This window comes from Narcine bancroftii, chromosome 1, assembly GCF_036971445.1.
Source record: "Narcine bancroftii isolate sNarBan1 chromosome 1, sNarBan1.hap1, whole genome shotgun sequence".
NCBI classification, from domain to species: domain Eukaryota; kingdom Metazoa; phylum Chordata; class Chondrichthyes; order Torpediniformes; family Narcinidae; genus Narcine; species Narcine bancroftii.
This window is the reverse complement of record NC_091469.1, coordinates 387,777,976-387,793,111: the sequence shown is the minus strand read 5'-3', so window position 1 is coordinate 387,793,111 and position 15,136 is coordinate 387,777,976.

Sequence of the window (15,136 nt, the reverse complement as noted above, 5' to 3'; positions counted from 1 at the left end):
CCTCTGGTCCCTCTTGGTGTTCCCTATCCCAGACTCTAATCCCTGCCTGGCGAATCATTCCACGCTCATCCAAAGTAAACAGAGTCTTAAAGATAGACATTAATTCATCCCAGGTATATATATTAGGTCCCAAAAATTGATCTAATTGTTCTGCACATCCCTGAGGATCTTCTATCAGAGAGGTCATTTCCTTCTTAAAATTGTGCACCTCCATACTGGTCAAAGGCACATTTATGAATCCGAGACCCCCCACATCCCCTCCCAAGGGAACCTCTCGTAAAGGTCTCATCCAGTTAATTTCTGGCATATCCCCCCCTCTATGATGTTCTGAATGACCCTCATAATCAAAGGCTCCTCCCTCTCGTGTCAAGTGAGGCGGTAATCTTGTACTCTGTGAGCGGGTCACCATACCACCCCTACTTTCTTTTTCTTTCTCTAACTGTGGAGGAAGAGGGGAAGGTGAAAAAGGGTAAAGTGTAGGTGAGAGGGGGAAGATAGGAGCCGGCACAGGGGGAGCATAAAGTGGAGGAAGGGAATGTAACACATCCCATCCTTGTATTTCACGGGCAGAAGGTTCCTCATCCTTCTTGTTCTTACAATCCTTTTCGCTCAAAATCATTTGATCAAACGATCCACTGAGCCAACAGACTGCATATTCTCTGCTCTCGGTATTACCTCCTTGATTTTGGTAGAGCCAGATGTTCAATGCCTGACACATCCAGTCCTCGTCGGATCCGAACTTTGGCCAATATACCGAACTCCCTCTTATCGGATTCTTAACCCATTGCTGATAGCAATACCTGACCATGGTCTGTTTATCCTTTCCACGGGTTTTCCCCGCACCCCAATCTGATAACATTAATCCTAATTGTTAGAGATTAATGTACCTTTAAAGAAATTGCTCAAGACAAAAATTGAGAACAAAGAACATTTATTACAACAACAATGCAAAGTTGGGTGCTTCCCCTTACCCTGGGAATACACACATATACTGGGGCTCACCCAACTTTTATACAGTCTATTTCAGTATAAGAGTGCCCTCCCCCTTACATTCTTCTGCCCCCTGGATGGGTTTGGCATAGGTAATCCTTCCTGCCTATGTGCAGTTTCAGTACACTTGGAGGACCAGGGGGTATCCTGTGGGTGTCCCATCATGTCATTGTCCTTATTCACACCTTCCTGATTCTCGGGGCTACAATCTCTTGGTATGCAGAGTTGACTCATTCTATCTAGGGTTGGCTAATTTCATATGTATAAATCTGTGTATGGTTAGCTAATTAGATATGTAGGACTTGGTACTTCTGTCCAGGGCTAGGAGACCTTTATCTGATCTAGACTACCTCAACTTCCTACATTCTATTGTACCTTACCATTCCTTTTCTTAGTCTTATGGAGGCTCTTGTCACACAGAAGATTCTTATGTTAATCGTGCTGACTCTGCTTTCCTGCATCCTAACCCCCAAGCTTATCCTGTTTGTGCTGGTTACAGCCATTAACTGAAGAATTTTAGTTTCTTCCATGTTTATAATTTTAGATCAATTTTCCCATCTCTCACATAATGGACTATGTTTAGATATCTGATCCTCCCGTCCTTCTCCAGGACTGTTTCCCTTGCTACTTACTCCTCCCATACTAGCAGGTAAATAAATTCCTCTTACAGGGATCCAGTAGCTATTCCTAGCGTGCTTCCTTAACGTCCTCCCATCTTTTGTTCTCAATGCCTCCTCTCGGATATCACTTGCTTCGTCCACTGACCAGTCACCCTTCGTCCAGGAGTCCAGCTGAATAAGCCGGAGTGCACCTACCCCCGTCGTCGGGCACTCTGTCAGTGGAGGGAGTGCGATCCCGGACGAGTCCCCATTTGTGAGAAACAGAAGTATCTTCACAGATTTCGCTTGAGACAAAAATTGAGAACAAAGAACATTTATTGTACAACAGTGCAAAGTTGGGTGCTTCCCCTTACCATGGGAATACACACACATACTGGGGCTCACCCAACTTTTATACAGTTCATTTCAGTGTAGAGATAACCCCCCATGCCCCCTCCCCCCACCCTTAACATTCTTCTGCCTCCTGGATTGGTTTGGCATTTGGTAATTCTGTCTGCCTACGTGCAGTTTCTGTAAACTTAGAAGACCATGAGGTATCCTGTCTGGGTCCCATCTTGTCATTGTCCTTATTCATGAATCTGCCTTTGTCCTTATTCACACCTCTCAACCCCCAGGACTTACTAAATTCTATATGCAGAACCTGCTAATTCTTTCTATCACTATAAGACCTTTCTTCTATTGTACTTGCGTCACCCTTCCTCACACTCTTATCGGAATTCATCCCTATTCAGCACTTACTTAACTTCCTCTAGTCTAGTCTATTATTCTTTATTTCATTCATACTAACTTTACTTCCTATAATCCATTATCTCTCACACCGATGACACCATAGTTGTTGGCAGATCACAAACGGCAATGAGAAAGTGTACAGGAGGGAGATAGATCAGCTCGTTGAATTGTGTAATGACAGCAACCTTGCACTCAAGATCAGCAAACCAAGGAGATGATTATGGACTTCAGGAGGAAGTCAGGGGAACATTGAGGCTCAATAGTGGAGAGGGTCAAGAACTTCTAATTCCTGGGTGCTGTAAGGTAAAACATCATGAGATGGGAATGTGTAGGGAGTTACCCTGTACAGGGCAGTAACAAGAAGGGGAGGTGTCCTTGTACTCCTGTTAGGTAAAACATCATGAGATGGGAATGTACGGGGCAGTAACAAGATGTGAATGCATCCTTGTACTTACAAGATAAGAGAGACATTGATGGATTGAGAGGCAGGAAGCTAGCAGGGAAAGGATAGCAACAGTTTTAGTCATTGGACAAGTAATGATATGATGATGTTCTAAGCACATATCCAAGGGTATAAAAAATCACCATTTTGCTGATAACGGCAGAATGCATTCTCCGACTAACATGTTTAGTCGCAAGTGTTACAATCCGGTAATAAAGAACAAAGAACCCTGATTTCGACTCAGCCTGGTGTTTGTCTCACTCATTCATGAACAAAGCAGACCTAACAATTTGGTGACCCCGACGTGATGGGTGAGTGAACACTGGACGACAGTTTCTGTTTTTTCTGACAATCATCTCAGCCGGCTGATAAAAAGGTCCAGAGAAGCCTGTTTTAACAAAATTCTCTTTTTTTTTTAAAATCTTTATGATTGTCAGTAAGAACTGGAGATCGGACAAATTAGACGACCACAATTGAAGGTCGCATGCCAGGATTGTAACACGTAAGTGATTACAGACAAGATAAAAGTCCTTAAGGTGTTTGAATGACATTTATTAAGTGCTTCGCAAGAAACTACTAGAGTTTAAAAGTCTTTATTGTGTCGTTGCAAAGTCCAATAGAGTGAGAAGGTGGTCTATAAACAATTGAGGACCTGAGCTTTCTACCCTAAACTGGTTATTAAGAGGAGAAATCTCCCACGTGAAGGTTGGGCTTTGAAAGAAAACAAAGGTTCAGGCTTATTGGCCTCAATTGTATCTGAGAGACTGACTTATAAATGTCCGGTAGGTATGATAATGTCTGTACACTTGAGAAGTTAAGAATTTATTTCCCCAATTCGCCGTGGTGGAATACCACAGCAGACACTAGAGACCTTGAGACAACAAAAAAAGTACTCAGGGACGCCTGCCTGGTGAACAAGAACGACGACAGAAGGCTGCGACAGCTGTGTCCGGATCAGGTAGGAGATATTAATGAAAAAGTTGACAAACTCCTAAGAGACACCCAGTTTATTCGAAATACTTTTGATAAGTTAAATGAGGGTATTCCCAACATCACCAAGGAGATAAAGTTACGTAAATTCATAGATTGGTACAGGGAAACAGGACAAAAGTATAGCCCAAATATTTGGTTTTCTAGTTGTAATTTAACTTTCAGACCCCTTTGGGAAAACAGAGAGTGGAAAACGAGCAATCAGAGTATACAGGACAGTCTGAAGTCAATTGGAGGACAAGACTTAGAGACTGTTCTTTTAAAAGATATTAGTCATCCAGCTTGCAAGGAGACATTTTTAAAAGCAATTTTCGTTGACATAGATCCCCTAAACGGACAAGAACCTAAATTAAAACAGGCATTAGAAAGCGGTCCCGCAGCTATGGCTGTACAGTTGCCTGCTAAGACTTTTGACCAAGTTATTAAGGAAATTAATCAGGAATTAGAGGAGCGAAATACCAGTAATGCGGCATTGGAAAAACAAAAAATGCTCCGAAAATGTGTAGACCGCTGGAGGAAGAGGGGTTGGTTACCCGGGGGCACTGAGATGTTCCTGACAGGTGAGGAAAAAAAAATTTTAAAACGTAGAGGCTTAGATAAGCTGGAAGAAACAAAACACAGAAGGGAAAGGAAAAGTGCCTGTTTCCAGTTTCCAGCCACGAAGTGTCCGGGTTTGCTCTCTCCCTCCCTCCTTTCACCCTCCCCCCTCTCTCTTCTCTCCCCCTCTCTCTCTTCTCCCCCCCCCCCCTCCTCTCTCACCCACTCCCCCTCCCAATCCCAATCTGTGGCGGTGCTGCCCTGAAATCCCCAGGTTGGGCAGGGCAGAGAAATACAATTTGGTTTTAATTTTGTGCCCACAATTCCAGCTCCGCATCAAATGGGATCCTGTTTTATCCTCTCTCCCTCCCTTTTTTCCCGCACCCCCACCATTGCGGGATCAGGGCAGACATTGTGGGCTGACGTGTAGCTCACTCGAGGTGGGAGGGAAGGAAGGAGTGATAGTTCCCAGTGGTGGGAGACCCAATCTGATCCAGACCAGTGATCACAGGATGAGAACCTTTTAAAACCTTTGAAACGAAAGTGTTAATCTGAAGACTTTTCTCCCAGTGGGGCCAGTGCAAGGCATTTTCTCTCTATCTCTTGTGCTCTGTGTATCTGCCTCTCTATCTCTTTCTCTCGCTATGCTCTCTCTCTCTCTCTCTCTCTCTCTCTCTCTCTGGCACCCCAGATGGGACACTGGAGTCACGTCCCTTATATCCAGATATTGAGACACTGGGGTGTGACAAGAACCACGGGAATAGGGACACATCAGACGAGGTACAGGCCCCTTTAATAAAAATAGAAGGGGGAGTAATAGATGTAGAGACCCCTCTGGAGTCCAAGAAAATAGAAAAGGAGTTAGAGATACAGAAATGGAACATGAAAAAGGTTCAGGATAACATTAAAAAATTAAACAGAGATATTAATGTGCTGGGGCAGATCAGTGAGGATCAAAAAGAATTAATGGTAGGTGTATTTAAGGAAGTGGAAAAGATAACTACAACACTGTCAGGAGAAATTAAAGCTGAAGGAATGGTAATAGGAGTAAAGGATGAAAAGTGTAGTACAGATGAGGAAACGAGATACGATCCACCATGGGAGGAAAGTACAAGGAAAAGACTCGGGAGGGAGAAAAATAGACATGCCTACCTGGACATAGTTAGGACAAAAGAGAAAGATGTGAAACAACTAAACTATGGCCGAAAAGATTATCTTAGAGATGAACGTGACCAATATACCTTTGACCCTGAGACATTGGAAACTGATAGGGACAGTGACAGTGACAAAGAAGAGTCAGAACAAGGTGGGATAAATAAATGCATGCCAAGGGTAAAGAAGGAGCAGAAATCCCCAAAATTGAGATATCAATGCCCATTACTGATCACGGGACGGGGAACTCAAAAATATGTACCCTGGTCACGAATGGACTTAGAGAGTTTAATGAAAAAACTACCTCCGTTGAGTAATGGGGCTAGTCCATGGATTTCTTGTTTTGAGCGAGAAACCTGCCAAGAACAATTAGCACTCGCAGATGTCAGAACTATCATGATAAAATTAAAGGCAGAAGGGGCCCTGAAGCAAATAGAGAAAATTGTAAGAAGCAGTAAATTGGGGGATGAAATAGAATTTAACCCACTTCGGAATAAATTTTGGGAAGCACTTAGAGAAACATTTCCTACACCCTATAGTTTGGATACCTTGGTAACCCTTCAACTAAAGGAAGGAGAGACTGCACACGAGTATTTCACTCGAGCATGGGACTTATGGGAAACAGGGACTGGAGAAAGACCCGACCACAGCCCCTTAGGAAGGGCTCACTTTCGTAATGGGATAATAAACGGACTACCTGCTACGGTTCAAGCAAAATTAAGGGACATTGTGGGATTAGAGACAATGTCAGAGGATTTGTGGAAAAGACACCTGACACATGCAATCAAACGACATCGTCAATCAGAGCATGCTAAGTCAGAAAGTGCGTCCCAGAAGGAGGTGGACAAGACAACCGATAAATTGGTGAGAGCCATAGAAAATATAGGGGTTAAATTAGCGGCCCAACAGATAGTCCCACAGGTCATGGGGCCAGTGATAAATCCGGGACCCCAAGTAAGAAATGGTTGGGAAAGACAGCTAGGTACAATGTATAGAGGGGAACATGTAGTATGCTGGTACTGCCAAAGTCCTGGACACTACCAGCGGAACTGTCCGGAGGCTGGGAGAGCAAGGGGAAAAAGATTACCCTCTATGAGAGGCTATCGGGGAAGAGGAGGAAACTTAAGAGGACAAGCAAGGGGTAGGGGTGGACACATTGATGGGCCCCAGAGAATCGGGGGGTGGCAGAGTGATCAACAAGTCCAGGCACCTCAGTGTAATGACTATATTGAGGAAGGTGCTGAATTTGATTATTGAAGGTGCCCAGGAGAATCAAAAATCACGCCTCCCTGGGAGCCACCAAAAATTTGGGGGACGGTAAATGGAGAAAAAATTGAATTTATGGTTGACACATGGGCAGCAGTTACGACAGTGATTAAAAAACCCCCAGGGAGCACATTTTCGGGCAAAACATTATCTACAATAGGATTCTCCGGGATAAGGGAAACACAGCCCTATACAGATAACATCGACATGACATTTGGACGACAAAGGGTTAAAACGCCTGTCCTGGTTGTGCCAAGTTGCCCCATTAATTTATTAGCAAGGGACATTCTTACCAAACTAGGAATAACCATACAATGTTCTGAGAAGGGCCTTCGGTTAACATACCCAGGGGATACAATAAGAAGGGAAGGACAGTTTATAGTAATGACCCCATCTAACGCTTCAGAAGACTCTGTGGAGATTAGTATTTTCTGGAGTCGGCTACTGTATGATGAACCAGGCCCAGGGCTGATTAAACAGTTTTTTGAGTGGAGGGCCAGTATTCCTCGGTATGGGGATTACCATTATCCACTAGATCCTATGCATGTTACATTAAACTACACCATCCACCCGGACCAGGAATATGAGGAGAGGTGGGACTCTCTAAAAGAAGGGAAGACAGAAACGATACATTGTCCATTTATCTTTGTAGGTAAGGAGGGAATAGCTGCTATGGTTGTCATGACAGAAGAACAATGGAGTGGTTCTGCTTAGGAGTGGAAAGTGTGCCTCATGTGACCTTGGGTATTGCCAAAGATCATCACGCTCGACAGCTGGGTCCGATGGTAAAGGAAGCGATAGGGTGTGAATACAGGCAGACAGAAATCCCGGGATATTCCACCTCGGAGGGAGGAAAATTTGTCAGACTGAATATTGAAGCATGGGACCAGGTTGTGAATGAGAAAGTAGAAAGAGACCGAGCCATAGAAGGAGAAAATATTGATCACAGAGACTCAGACAAATATCTTTCTAATCTGAGTCCACATATATGGACAACGGGTCCCTATGATGTGGGAGTAATAAAAGGAGAGGTATTTCTAGAATTGGCCAACCCCGGGCAGAAACCAATATGGAGAAAACAATACCGCTTGTCGCCCAGTCAGGAGGAGGGTATTAAAGGAACGATAGAAGGGTTAATGGAGTCAGGGGTTTTAAGGGCGGCACCTGACAGTATGTGGAACACGCCCATCATGCCTGTTCCCAAACAGGGTAGAAAAGACTGGAGGATGGTACACGACCTCCGGGAGATTAACTTGGCTACCAAGACCATCGGGAGACCAGTCCCAGACCCATATGTAGCACTTAGGGCTCTGAGTCCGGAGCACGAATACTATACTGTCATTGATCTGGCAAACGCATTCTTCTGCTTGAAATTAGCTGAGGAATGCCAAGACTGGTTCACTTTCACTTACCAAGCACATCGGTACACATACACTAGATTACCTCAGGGTTATAAGGACAGTCCAGGACTGTTCAATCAGGCCCTTAGTGAAATCCTAATGAAATTAAAGCTCCCGGAAGATGTTACACTGATTCAGTATGTAGACGACCTACTATTAGCAGGGAAAACGCCACATGAGTGCCTGACAGGGACAGCAGTTTTACTCAAGGGGTTAGGCGAGGCTGGATTTAAAGTAAAAAGGTCGAAATGTCAGATCGGAAGGAGGGTGGTAACTTTCCTAGGAAGACTCGTGGGTAAAAACGGTACGGCCATGTCTGAGGCACATAGAGAAATGATACTAGGGTATCGAAAACCTACTACAGTACAAGACATGCTGGCATTCTTGGGGCTTTGCGGGTATAGTCGAACATATGTTCCAGGATATGTGAGTCTAACCCAAGGTCTGAGGGAAATGGTCACAGAAATAGGTCACCGGAGGCTTAAAGAACCAGTCAGGTGGAATGTAGAACGTGAAGCGGTTTTTCTGCGTGTCAAACAAGAACTGGGAAGAACGATCAGCCTGGCTAATCCAGATTACAGTAAAGAATTCTACTTGGACGTGGCTGAAACTGAGAGCATTGTTAGCTCAGTACTGTATCAGAGAGATAGAGGAAGAAGGAAAGTACTAAATTACTATAGTTGCAGACTGGATAATGTAGAGAGAGGAAAAGCCCCATGTCTCCGTTACCTCGCAGCAGTAGCTAGAACGATACAAAAAACCGCGCATATTGTTCTCTGTCATCCCCTAGTTGTTAATACAGACCACAGTGTCTCAGCCCTTTTAATGTCTAATGCTTTCAGCTTTTCGGCCAACAGATCCATTAAGATGGAGGACGCCCTTAAGGGTCCTCACATCACCTTCAGGTCACCCAGGGACAACTATTCCAACATGGCTAGAGGATTGAACTCGGGGTTTATGGAGACGCATGACTGTGTAGCAAGAGTCAAGGTAGATTCCAAGCTGAGGGAAAAGCTATTTGAGGAACCCATGGAGGAGGTGGACTGGGAGTTATTTACAGATGGTAGTTGCCATAAAAATTCTGAGGGTAATGTGGCGGGTTATGCAGTGGTAGGATGGGAGGATGAGGCACCCTATCTAGTAGAGTCCTCTATTATTCCCCAACCGGCATCAGCTCAGTTAGCAGAAGTGATAGGGCTCATACGAGGATTGGAGCTTAGCGAAGGTAAAACAGTTAATATTTATACTGACTCTGCATATGCTTGGAGTGCAGTACATATTGAAGCACCAGGCTGGCTAAGAAGGGATTTTCGGACTGCTGCCGGACAAAACGTCCGTCATGATCTGGTTTTACGGAGACTGGTCAGGGCGGTCATGCTTCCCCGGGCTCTGAGCCTAATTAAGGTGACGGGCCATTCCCCAGATAACACAAAGGAAGGGAAGGGAAACACGGCGGCTGACAGGGCAGCCAAACAGGTTACTGGTTATCATGAACATATACAGGGGATGATTTTGAGGTCCCATAACAAAAAAAATGAATCTGAAACTAAGGAGACTTGTAGCAGATTGAATGACTACACAGATGAGAAGGGAGAGGGACCCCCACCGAATATTGAGCACCTAATAGAAATACAGGAAAAAGCTAGCCCAAGTGAGAAAGAGGAATGGATGAAACGCGGTGCCACTCGACAGGAGATCAGCTATGAAAATCAGACAGTACATGTTTGACGCTCCCCTATAGGTACGATAGTTGCCCCTCGTCAATTACTCCCACTATTATTTGAAGAAACACATGGGCCGACTCACATTAGCGCCACCAAAACTTATAATACGCTTAAACAACATTGGTGGAATCCCCACTTACGCGAGCACATTGACAACTTTAGAGCTGAATGTACTATCTGCAACGGGCATAACCAAAGGATCACCTTACCCCACCCGCTTTTACGATTTCCAGTACCGACAGCCCCGTGGAAAGAGATCTATATTGACTATACAGATATGGGTACTGACCTTAGGACAAAGGAGGGTTACCGATATCTTTTAGTGGCAGTAGATAGGTTCTCACGATGGGTGGAGGCTATTCCAACAAAGAAAGAAGATGCGGATAGTGTAATAGGCTGGCTAACGCGAGAGTTAATACCCCGCTATGGAGTCCCCAGCAGGATATGCTCTGATAATGGGTCTCATTTTAAGAATGAGCTGATCCGACAGGTTGAAGAATACCTAGGGATCAAACATCGTTTTGGTAGTGTCTATAGGCCTGAGAGCCAGGGGTTAGTAGAAAGGGCAAACAGAACGATAAAATCTAAATTAGGGAAAGTTTTAGGGGGGACCAGGTTGAATTGGGTTGAGGCATTGCCATTAGTACTGATGTCTATGCGACAAGAGAAGGCCAAAGATACCTTCCTGTCACCGCATGAGATTCTAACGGGTCGACCCATGCCCGGTCCAAAGACTGATCCAGCATGGGTTAAGTTGTGGGAAGAAAGGGAAGTGGACCTGGATCATTATATGCAGATGCTGGGTAATATGGTTGCTTTAGTTTCACAACAGGTGGCGAATGCTAGTAAGGAGAACCCGGACACCGAAGGAGTTCCAGTAAAGGAGGGAGACCTGGTGTATATCCGTAAACCAGGTAAAGTACATTGGACTGAATTTAGGTGGTCTGGACCATACACTGTTACCGCCGTAACAGATAGGTCGGTAAGAATTGACAAACCAGGGGATCATAATTGGCATCATTTTGCCTACTGTTCCAAGGCAAAACAGCACGTAGCCAGCCTTGATAGAATTGATGAGACTCATGCAGACGATACCGGGGGCCCTATGGGCAGTACTACTAATGGGATGCCGGATAAGTCAGCAGAATAGCTCGGATTCTTGCGGGGCCAAAGTTATTCTAAAGGTAGACAAAGACAGGGATAACACCTTCCAGTTCGATCTATGCAGTATAATAGCGTGTGGTAAGAATGAGGCGTCCTGGAGAGGATATGATATTTACATGTGTGCCTTTAAAATAGGATATCCTAAATGGGGTCTACATGTCTGTCCGTCTTGGGGTGAGGTTTGGTGGTGGACAGGACCCGACACTAGATGGATAAGAAAACCCCTTAACAAAGGGTCCAGCAAACCTTATTATAATTTTTTCACTAAAATCTCCCTGATACGTGGTGCTGTGACCTATTCAATGAAAGGAGAGAATCCCCTGATTTTGACAGTAAAGGCGGGGCTGCGCAACCCGTGGAATATGAAGGGATGGAGCTCTAAGACATGCGAGGGGGGCACAGGGAGAGAACATGGTGTCGGAGACCTCTTCTATCTAATGATTGGAGTGTCTATTAGTGGAAAAGATCCTTGGGGAGTGGTGAGGTTCGACTTACAAACATACACAAAGGACATAATTAAACCCACTTCGAAAGAGGGGGAAGTGAGAAAATTCGACAGTACGAAGATGACCAGGGGAGAGAAGATAGCAATTGAGACAGGTATTGATGAGTCAAACTCCTGGATAGATCAGATGGGTAAATATGCGGACCAAGCAGGGTATGGGAACTGCTGGGTCTGTGCCCGAGGAAGGCCATTATTACGGATGAGCAGATCAATTTTTGAGGAGACAGATGCTATGGACTGCGCCTTGAACCTGTCAGAATCCAACCCACTGAATAGGTGTCTGATATGGGAACAGACGTTTCCCATAGCTCCGGCTAATGTAGCTCCCCCTGTCTTTAGATCCACAGGCATAACTAATGTTACTTGTTTTGCCAACAACAACACAGCAGCGCACGTTTTCCATGTGGGTTGGCTGCCCAGCGACTCGTGCAGGACTCATGTTGATCTCTCACATAGCAGTAGTGCAACCCGCTTGACCCAGGCTAGGGCGGATATTTGGTGGTTTTGTGGAGGAAGAGTGCTGTACAACTGGCTCCCCGCTAACTGGGATGGTCGGTGTGCTCTAGTAACCCTTAATGCGCCAGTGCTGATTGTCAAAAGGCAGGAGGGAGACGAGGATTCCCTAGAATTGCGCCACACAGAGAGTTGGCTGTGGAGGAAAAGGAGGAGTGTTGGACTCTTGGGGCCGGGAGGAAGGAACCCTGATGGGGTATGGATTGATGCCATTGGCCAAGCCCGGAATATTCCGGACGAATTTAAATTAGCCGATGAGATTGCAGCTGGGTTTGAAAGTTTTCCTGTTTTTAGTGCAATTTTTCCCATCACTGTAAATAAGAATGTTAATAGGATCAACCTTATTCACTATAATGTCCAGCGCCTTGCAAATTTGACCAGGGACGTTGTTGAGGCAATACATCAACAACTGTCAGAAACTTCCCTTATGACACTTCAGAATAGGATAGCGATTGATATGGTCCTGGCAGAGAAAGGTGGAGTGTGTGCTATGTTTGGAGATCTATGCTGCACTTCTATCTCTAATAACACAGGGCCAGATGGATCACTCACTAAGGGGTTAACGAAACTTAGGGCATTGGCGAAAGAATTAAAAGCCCAGTCTGGAGTCTCCAATCCTGTTTTATCCTGGTTACAGGGAGTGTTTAGGAGATGGAGCACATTGTTAGGACAACTTTTGCTGGGTTTGTTCATTTCTGTATCAATTTTTATCACTTGTGGCTGTTGTTGTATTCCATGCATTCGAACGCTGGTCACGAGGACCATAGAGAAAGCCTTTGCTGACCGTGATGAACTGCCTCCGAAATATCAAGCTGTGCAGGCTGTGGAGCAAGACTATCTCACATTACAGGAGACGGAGAAAGTTGCTGAGATCGATCTGGAGTCTGATTGGGAATGTGATGGAAAGGAGGGATTGTGAATTAGATTGTTACACATATAATTTTAACCTTGCTTGTAACCTAAATATTATAACCTTGATTGTAGAACAAATATTATAACATTGATTGTAACACAAACATTATTAATCAGATTGTAGACCATATGTTAACTTGGGTATTTACTAATGTACGGGGGGTTAGCTAGTTTTTTGCTTGGGGGCAAATGGGATGAAACTTGTAAACGGGCAATGGGATCGGGGTGACGGATGGGGGGTGTACGCAAAGGAGGGTTGGGGGAGCCCTCGCCCACCAGCCGAACTGCCCTGTGAACAGAACCCGTATAGAGCTTGGCAATAATAGGCGAACTAATGTAACGCGGTGGTAGCATAGTCAGGGCGAGATTGTCCTCTAAAGAGGACAAAGGAGGGATTGTAAGGTAAAACATCATGAGATGGGAATGTGTAGGGAGTTACCCTGTACAGGGCAGAAACAAGAAGGGGAGGTGTCCTTGTACTCCTGTTAGGTAAAACATCATGAGATGGGAATGTACGGGGCAGTAACAAGATGTGAATGCATCCTTGTACTTACAAGATAAGAGAGACATTGATGGATTGAGAGGCAGGAAGCTAGCAGGGAAAGGATAGCAACAGTTTTAGTCATTGGACAAGTAATGATATGATGATGTTCTAAGCACATATCCAAGGGTATAAAAAATCACCATTTTGCTGATAACGGCAGAATGCATTCTCCGACTAACATGTTTAGTCGCAAGTGTTACAATCCGGTAATAAAGAACAAAGAACCCTGATTTCGACTCAGCCTGGTGTTTGTCTCACTCATTCATGAACAAAGCAGACCTAACAGTGCTAACATCTCCAAGGATCTGTCCTGGGGCCTCCATGTTGATGCAATCATAAAGAAGGCTCGCCAGTGGCTATACTTTGTGAGGTGCCTGAGGAGGTTTGGTATGTCACCAAAAAGTCTCGTAAACTTCTACAGGTGTACCACGGAGAGCATTCTGGCTGGTTGCATCACTGCCTGGTATGGAGGCGCCAACTCTCAGGACAAGAATAAAATCCAGAGGGTTATTATCTCGGCCTGCAACATCACAGGCACCAGACTACACTCCTTTAAGGGCATCTACATGAGGCAATGACAAAAAAGCAGCCTCTATCCTCAAAGACCCCCACCACCCAGGCCATGTCCTCTTCACTCTGCTACCATCGGAGTAAAGGAACAGGAGCCTAAATATGAGCCCTCAACAGCTCAAGGACAAGTTCTTCCCCACTGCCATCAGATTCCTGAATAATCCATGAACCAAGGACACTGCCTCACCTTTTGTGCATTATTCTTTTTATTTTTTACAGTAATGTTGTAAGATGGTTATTATATGAACGTTTTCACTATGACACTGCCACAAAACACCAAGTTTCATGTCTTGTTCATGACAATAAATCTTGATTCTGAAATCCTGATTCTGACAGCAGAGAGAGGGGTTGAGCTGCGGAGCAGAGGGCACATAGGCTGCTGGAAAAGAGATCAAAAGATTGCAGGAAGAGTGCACTCAGCAGAAGCCTTACTGCGGGAACAATCCTTTTTAAATTTTAAATTTAAATTTCGACATACAAGCACTGTAAAAGCCCATTTCAGCCACCCAATTTAGACCTCATTAACCTACACCCACAGTACATTTTTAAAAGGTGGGAGGAAACTGGAGCCTCCAGGGAAAACCCATGCAGACACGGGGAGAATGTACAAACTACTTACCACAGCTCAAACCCCACTCCGGTCCCGATCACTGCCACTGTGAAGGCGTGGTGCTAACCACTACGTTAACCTTGTCGCTCTTTGTGTCACAAATTGAAAAAAAAATGCATGTTTAAAAAAAAGAGAAAATTAAATCAATCATTATCAAGGTGGCATATTCTGATGAACTGCTGGCAAAACTCAAATAAAGGGCTAACTGACAAACATGTGTTTGAAATCAGCAGATGGTTACTGAAGGTTTCTTGTTCCAAATGTTCCTCCAGAAGTTTTTAACCAGTCAGTTGCAGGAAAGATAAATAGTGGCAAAGGTCCATCAGAATCTAAACTGCTTACCCTTCAATTACTCAAATGAAATCACAACCCTTAATATAAAATTACTTTCATTCTTATTCCTCATTGGCTTGTAATCCAATACTATTTTCCTTTGTAAAATAAATGTGTGTCTGTGTTTCCTTTAAT